Here is a 9,371-nt window from a genome sequence, read left to right as displayed (position 1 = left end):
AGCATTGTTTTCATCGTAATTTATTAGATTTCGTTGTCACCCCCTCCCCTGTCGATGATTGGTTTATCAGTTATGCAAAATAATCAACAAAACCTTTTTTACTCTGTTTTAAAGTGTGCACAGTTAATAGTAAATATGTTTATCTATAGTCAGTTATTAATATAGGTTAATGGACTCATGTAATCATTAATTGAACTGGCAAAAAGCATATTTCTTCTATATATTTTGCAAATTTCGCCTTTGTGTCACCCCCCCCCCCCCCCTAAATGGTGTAACCCTGAGCGTTCCGCACCCTCTGCCCCCACCTCGCGACACCTCTGATTCAAGCTGGTTGTGGAAATATTTTGTTGCAGTGACCCATGAATGGCTGTGTTTGGTTTAAGATTGTGTGTGTTCTGTCTTTAGATCATGTATGCATGTGCCATATAAGTACTTTTAGTAAGATTTCATAACTTGCTAGGGCAATTAAGGGTCGGCAATAAATGACGTCACTGTCAACTATTTTCACATACCCTCCATCACACATGGTCACGCCAAGATTGACCTCTCCCTCTATAAATAACATCACGACTCGAGCTACAAACCACCACAAAATTGAAGTTCAATTATTTTTAAACATCGCTGTATTTCTAAATTATTGACTGAATTCGAATAATATAGAGTATATTAGGTTAGGTTGGGTTAGGTTAGCCTGACGCCCCTCCTGGGACAAAGGCCGCTGACAAGAGCTTTCCAGGCGTCTCTGTCCTGGGCTAATCTCTCCAAATGTCCCCAGGTGTATCGAATCTTCTTGGTGTCTTAATATAGAGTATATTAATCAATCATAATAAAATTTCCAAAAATAGTTTTCAAAAAGGCAAAATAACATATCTATTCAAATTTTAACATTTCTCACATCGTCACAAAATTACGGACAACCCTCTTCCCCCCTACGAGTTTCACGTTTTTTTTTTGACTACTCTTAACTTACAAATTCAACATACGAATTAAGCTTGTCTGGGGTCGTTCATAAATGACGTCACACTCATAGGGAGGAGGGGGGGGGGGGGCTAATTTTGTGACGGCGTGTGATTAGGGGGAGGGGGTTCAGATGGTGGGACGTCACATTTTTGCATTACCAAAAAGTTCGATAACGAATTTAGCCGTTATTTCGCGTTTGAGAAAACTGTTTTAATAAATTGGAATCGGAGTTGATTAAAATACTCTATGTTGAAAGAGTTCAGACAAGATTTTGGAAAAATATCCATGTTTTAAGAAAATTCAACTGCAATTTTGAGGGGGGGGGGGTTGTAGGCTGAGGTGTGACGTCATTTTAGGGGGGGGGGGTCTGGCTTTTTGTGACGATGTGTGACGGAGGGGAGGGTGGGAGGTAAAAATCGTCAAAAAAAGCTTGACGTCATTTATGGATGACACCTCTTTGAAATTTTCTTTTTGTTGTAAATATATTTTATGACGTAAATACAAAGATATAGTTGTCAGAAATTCAAGAAAATAAGCATAGCACAGCACAAATTATTTTGGTATCAATTGGTATAACCAGAAAATTAATACGTTTAACATATTTTTAACGTAACACAATGAATCTCTAAAGCAAATAAACAAACGCATGTTATTGCATTGAAAGTTTTTTTTATTTCTTCAATTGAAAAAAAAGTAAAACAATTTTAAGGTTAGGTAAATAAACCGGGAGTGATCTCCCCTAAACTTTCTCGAATATTCTAATATAACACTACGGGGGATGGCAACTTGGGATGTAGATTTCTAGACATGGTTTTTAATCCATTTTAAATACTCAAACTTTTTAAAATAGAATATAATCTCGTAGAAAAAAAGAATTGAACGCTGAATAAAGATGTGCATAATAGTGCGCAATATTATTAGTACTTTATAAATTTACATGCGTTTTTTGAGAAATCGGAAGTAGCGTAAATTACTACTTCCGGTCAACGGAAATTACTCAAAATTTAACCGAAGGTAGAGAATTAGATCTTTTACTTACATGTGAAATTTCATTTATCTATCTGAAATAGTTCTCAAGTTATAGGCTAATGAAAATTTCAAAGTAGGAAAAGTACCACTTTCGGTTATCGGAAATCGCTCAAAAGTTGATACGGATCTACGATTTTGATAAAATACTTATATATGAAATTTCATCAACCTAGCTGTAACGGTACTCAAGTTATCGTGTTTACACACGGACACACACACACACACAGACACAGACATACGGACAAGATTGCAAAATTATGTTTTTGCACGATTACAATACTTTCTCTATACTTCGTATATACGAGAAAGTAATTAAAAATGCATTGAAAATTTATTTTCCCTTTCAGTTGAAAAATGCACAACACTATAGTCCAAATAAGTTAAAGAATGTAGAATAAAATCCCCAATACAGTTAAAATTAAAAGTCGTACAAACATCATAAGACACAAGATTACTCGAACAGATCAGCAACCTAAATGAGGATAATGATATAATCTTTATATCTGATATACGAGTCAATCATTGGTTTTTCTAGAACAGATCAGACATGGTAATTTTCAAATCTTTGCTCCTAGGCTGGATGCCTTAAAAATTCTGTTGTCCATGGAGAGGAATGGGCAGAGGTCAAAACATATATTCTCTTTTTTAATTTTAAAATTCCTGGGCGCTCACTTGAAAGATCCAATTATAAAGCGCAGACAGCGAAAACCATTCAGAGAGGATGAAAATTACTAAACAAGGAATCGTGGCATAAAATATATTTACTAATTGTAATATTTGTGAAATGGATAGCTAAGGTAAATAGCGAAGGCTAACACTAACAACCCACAAGCGACAAAGATATATGTAAGGTTACTTCCCTTTGGTTTACTGATTCCCTCCCTTGGTAGTTTACTGTGTCGCAAAGAGAGACAACCCTCTGTGTAAGCTGTGTTACAGATGTCACGTGCTTGCTTCCAGTTGCTGTCTGGTCCAAGCAGACGATACTGTGCTGAGAACATAGGACCATACCAGCATCTGAAGGCCAGAACTGGGTCAAGGATGAGCAGTCTCCAGAAACCAGGGAATACACCCAGAAGCTTGGCTATTGTGTCTTGGAATTCTAGACACGGCAGCTAAAATTAAAAACAAACTCCAGAAAATCGTAACGGTTTATTTTTCAAAACATAATTGTTGCATCTGTTAGACAGTGATATATATCTGTGTATTATGTGATCAAACATACTCACATAATTATAATATTTTCTCTTTCTATTTCGAGTACACAACTTCATCCAAAACTGGACATCGGCTTTCATGACGTCGACACGAGGAAGACTTAACTTACCCGCAAATATTTTAGCACTGTACCGGCTCTGTGAACGATGAGATTTGTGCCAATAATTCAAACCTTTTATTGACGTCTCATATACCGAATCCATTGTAACACAGAACAATTCTAATTATTTTTATAATAAACCGGGAGTGATCTCCCCTAAACTTTCTCGAATATTCTTATATAAAATAACAGGGGATGGGAACTCGGGCTATAGACATGATTTTTAATCCATTTTAAATAGTTAAAGTTTTAAAAATAGAATAAAATCTCGTAGACAAATTAATTGCACACTAAGTGAACGCCAAATAAAAAAGTGCATAATAGTGCGCAATATTATTAGTACTTTAAAAATTTACATTAGTTTTTTGAGAAATCGGAAGTAGCGTAAATTACTACTTTTGGTCAACGGAAATTACTCAAAATTAAACAGAAGGTAGAAAATTAGATCTTTTACTTACACGTGAAATTTCATCTATCTATCTGAAATAGTACTCAAGTTATAGGCTTTTGAAAAATTCAAAGTAGGAAAAGTACCACTTCCGGTTATCGGAAATCGCTCAAAAGTTGATACGGATCTACGATTTTGATAAAATACTTATATATGAAATTTCATCAATCTAGCTGTAACGGTACTCAAGTTATCGTGTTTACACACGGACACACACACACACACACACACACACACACAGACATACGGACAAGATTGCAAAATTATGTTTTTCCGTAACAGTGAGGTGTAAAACGTCGAGATTTATAAAAATCTCGATTTTTTTTTTGCACGATTACAAGACTTTCTCTATAGAGTCCTTTCATATGACGTCACGTCCGTTCGTGATACCTACGCCCGCCGCCACAGTGGTGTACATCAGACGTAAACACAATCAGCTGTTCGCCGGCGCTGGACGTGTTCACCAGCGCTGGACGCGTTCGCTGTATGTAAAGAGCCGCACCCGCGGAAAAGGAAAAATACGTTAAAAAACTTGAACTCTTAGGAATTGAAGATCCTTATACTGTTATTGACAGTTTCGTATAAATAAATATGTGGACAAAATTTCTAAATAAAAATACTGTTAGTAATACTGTTTGCGTTTAGAGTTAAAGTAGCCGAATCTGATCAAATGCAGTTTTCGATACTTTGTTTCAGGTAAGGACAGTAAAATAATAAACTCCATTTTAATTATAAAAGATAACTATTAATAAAACAAATATGCTCGACCTTCACAAATACAAATAGTAAAAGACAAAGTCAAAAGTAATAATAAGAATAATAAGATCTAATAGTAGGCCTAATACCTGGCTCCGCTGGGTAGACATAGAATCTAGAATCTACTTCTTTACTTAAATTTAATTACTTTAGATCTACATTCGATTCAAAATACACCCATAATAAATCAAAAGTAGTCATAATAGGCCTAATAAAGCATTTAATTGTCTCTAAGATCTAAAATCTCGCTCTATTATCTAATCATTTTTTTAGCAAACGAAATTTTCTGAAATTCTAGTATGACTAGACTTAGATCTAGAATCTGCTACTTAAATTAAATTGTAAAAACTTTATACAAGCATGTAGTTGATATTATTGTAGTAGAAGGCTTTAATAAATTACTAAGGCCTACCTACTTTGTTGTCTTTTTACAGCAATATGTATCTGATACTGGACTGAGTTTAATTAAATTCAAATTCATATCTAGTAATTGGTCTACTAAGTTTTTGTAGCCTAGTAGTACAATCTAGATCATACCAGCCAACAACAAATAACCACATTATTATTATTTGGTTAATGATTAGGCTAATTTTTTTTAAAAAATCCACTGTTTATAAAAGAAAAAAATCAAGCTAGAAACATTATAAGTGAGATGGTTTAGAATAATAACAATGGACCCAGTCTACAATTGATACAATTGCAGGTCTACATAGGGCCTACAGTCTAGTAGTTTACAGTAGGCACCTAGTGTGTAGCTAGTATACTAGTGTGTAGCTGTCCAGAGTTAAGATTCTTAATGCCTTAATGCTTTCCCCTGATAAGCCATGTGTGCTATAAATGACATAACATGACACCGAGGTGAGAAGTGTTGAGGGGAGAGCAGTGGGACTTTCCCCTTTGTTCTCCCTGCTGGGCCCTGAGGGTCAAAATTATATAAGAAATACTATCTCTGTGGGGCTGGGTATCACGGAGGTGAGACATTTTCAGGGGAGGGCAGGGCAGACTCCTCTTAGGTTTTATTGTGGGCTAGATACAGGTGGGGGCAGCCATCATGAGGGTTGAACGTCAGTATTAATGTGTCTGATTACTTCCCTGCTGGATTATAAGGGTCTTAAATTGTATAACATGCTACCCAGATTGGTTATTACCCATGGATTATATTAGCCGTTGTAGTGTGGGTTTTGTAGGAGTTAAGTGGTCTCACGTTTGCTACAGTAGATAACCTATAATATATTACTGCATTTGATCAGCTTCGTCTACTTAAACTCTAAACGCAAACGGTATTACTAACAGTATTTTTATTTAGAAATTTCGGCCACATATTTATATTATCCACGAAACTGTCAATAACTGTATAAGGATCTTCAATTCCTAAGAGTTCAAGTTTTTTAACATATTTTTCCTTTTCCGCGGGCGCGATTCTTTACATACGGTGAACACGTTCAGCGCTGGTGAACACGTCCAGCGCTGGCGAACAGCTGATTGTGTTTACGTCTGATGTACACCACTGTGGCGGCGGGCGTAGGTATCACGTGATTTAGGTCACGTGTTTGCAAGGACTCTATACTTCGTATATACGAGAAAGTTATAAAAAAAGATAAACAACTGAAATTTAGGAATTATAAAAAAATTAACATCTGAAAATATATTCAAAACTGAACTCAAACAACGAATGCTGAATGACCCCTTTAACTGACTCACTGCAACACTTCTCATTTCTCTATTATATTCTCATTCTATCTCTTTGTGTATTACATCTATGTAATATTATTTCTTTAATCCAAATTTTTGAATCCTATGTTACTGTTATTTTTAATTGAAATGTTATTATTTTAAAAAAAAAACGGTCAATGTGAAAAAAAAAGACATATGTGCCCATTGTTGTTACCGTTATTGAATAAAGAAATAAAATAAATTAACTACTCCGTTGGATCTAAAAAGTGATTAAGTTTAGAATATTTGACTTATATTGTAGCAAAATATATTTATGTCGAGTTAAAGTGAGGAGTTGTATTAAATACGTGAATGTGCATGTCAATTCGTGTTACACTACCATTCTAATAAAATTAATATTCACCTGCAACTCACTCATGGGTACAATCGAGGAAAAACCTCCAAAAGCTCCGATAAATCCCAATGTGTGTTTCTCTTCATCAATCGGAAACACCATTTTATAAAGCCCCATTTGATCATATTCTAATCGATAACAGAGAAATAGTGAAATTATAAAAATTGAAATATAAGACTTTCAATTCTAGAAAAAATGCTTAAGATAAAAGAAAGTTTTACTAAAGACAGTACATTTTGAAGTCACGTGTCTTATGACACTACCTGACCTTTTTAAGATATTGAATTAGAAAACTCGTTACCTTGTAGCAAATCCTGATCAAGGAAAGAGTACTCCGGCTCATAACCAGTGCATAGAACAATCGCATCAAGGCCCGTCACTCGTGTCCCGTCCTGGAAAACAGCATCGCAACCATCGATTCTTGCAAGATCACCGTAAGTTTTTATTTGACCCGACATCAAGGCAGTCTGAAACACCACTTAGGGTGATGACCTATTTGATTTTATTGATATTTCAAAACACATTCCCCAGCTTTTAAGCGAATTTCATGATGAGCCACTATTAACTTTTAACGTATTATATGTATTTTGTAAACACACAGCTTTGCTGCATTTATATCGTCTTCATTTGACCTGATTTTAAGGCAGGCTAGTTAAACAATGCAGGATACATAAAGCCAAGTCAACTAAACTTTACACATTGATCGTTTGACCAAGATATTGTTTAAGTAAAACATTACTAAAGTAAATTTATTACTTTTCTTAGTAAGCTATAGTCACCAGCAAAATACGCGTCTGTGTTTATAAAACAAAAATGTTTTCATGTGTAAAATAAAAAATTAGCTCAATCGTAATCTTGTTGTGGGGAAGATATCACTAAACAGTGACTGTTTTATGGTTGTACACATCTCACTACTGATGAGTACAAAGCAATATAAATTATTTATTTCAAATAATAATTCATTAATAACAAACTAATAATTCAAAACCAATTCTAAGAAAGAAACAATCTCACATAAATACATGAACGAAATCGAATACACACTAAGGCAAATATTTACAAAAAAAAAACAAGAAACAAACAAGACAAAAAAAAGTCAGAGTTTTAGAGAGAAAAAGTTCTAACATAAATAGCATCGCCAACCATCCATGAAGAAAGAGATGGAGGCTGGTCTGGGCAGATACCACTAGTCGCATGGTCTATCTTGTTTTGTGCCTCAGAGATTAAAATTTTGTTGATGATTTTCTCAGGATTCCACGAGTAAATGTCACATCGTCTTTTGCAGATATCCAATGGCCGGCCACCTGATAGTATTCGAGGTACTATCCAGGTACCCTGACGCAGTGATAGGTGCACCTGTTAATAGGATAGTAATTTGCGAATACTAATATGCGAAATCGAATAGCACTAGGTACAATATTTTTTTTTACTTTCCTAATTATATCAATTATTCAAGTAAGTTAATCTGGTACATCTTTAATTAGCTCAAGAGTCATTTTTGAAACTATGTCACTGACCTGTTTTGCTTGAGTAGAAATATCAAAGCTGATGTCTCCCGCTGAAAATGAATTGCCTGAAAATAATTTTAAGAATAAAATAATGACTTAGTTTTCATACTTTAAAATACACGACAAAATCGTGTATTGGAAAATTGTTGTTTCTGCGCTTGATTCTTTGTAATTTTGTTGAATGAATTGAGGGAACAATTGATGAGGCGCGTTAAATAAAACATTGTGTTAAATATATTCAAAACAACGATCTCATACACACTAGCAAGAAACATAGTTATTTACTTAAAATAAAATTAGTAAAATATGTGACTTGACATTTGGAAGTAAAGTGGCAGAAGACATTCATAAACAGCAGGATAAAAAAGGTATAAATTACAAACGAAAAGATTGGTGCTGATTCATATGGGCTGGGATAATGAAAGTGTATCGGATGGTTAGTCCACATGAAAACTTGTACCCTATTTTTGCAGATAAATGTATTAAAATTAACGTTTTTAAAAATTATTTGATACACATTTTCAACTTTTTTTATAGTGTAGCATGAATAGTATTGTATCTGTTGTAATAAATGTATTTATAGAAGACAACTCACCTACAACAAGAACATTTTTGTTCTTGAATTGAGAGCCGTCTGTGTAGTGAAAAGAATGTTGAACAGTCCCTGCAAACGATTCCAGACCTGGGATGGATGGGTACACTGGAATTCTAAAATAAACATATAGGTTTGCTTGTATAAAGTAGCAGCTTTTTTAAACTAAAGAATATTATTCAATGTTTAAATTTTATTAACTTTTTTTTTTTAATTCTGAAAGGGGGCGTTTTAAGTTTCTATTTCATGTTTTTATTTCATTTTATTTGATTCATTTAAATCTGACAAACATTTTTATTGCCGTTTTTTTACAAGATAAGCTAGCATTTATCATTAAAGATGTTTATTATTAAACTAAGTAAACTTACTTAAAAAATCCATTACAAATTAGTACGAAATCAAATATCCGTTGTTTGCATTTTTGCAAATCTATGTTTTTAGATTTGCTTTCAGTACTGACGTCATCAGGACTACACCGGCTAGTAGGACGTGAAAAGACCTCCCATTGGCCAGTTTTCTCGTGGTCACTTGTTTTGCAGATCTATACACATGTATTTAAGAAATTGGTAAAATTCTTTAAGTGCTGGATATTTTCATATAAACATTTCGAGAAATAGTTTTACAATTAATAACATACCTTCACGACTTGTGTATTGAACTGAATACAAGGCAATAACTGATTGTCTTTTTCA

The sequence above is a fragment of the Physella acuta genome, unplaced genomic scaffold, assembly GCF_028476545.2.
Source record: "Physella acuta isolate Inbredline_101_S28 unplaced genomic scaffold, ASM2847654v3 ptg000164l, whole genome shotgun sequence".
Lineage (NCBI taxonomy): Eukaryota > Metazoa > Mollusca > Gastropoda > Physidae > Physella > Physella acuta.
The sequence above is the reverse complement of the archived record's forward strand: the minus strand, read 5'-3'. Positions refer to the sequence as shown.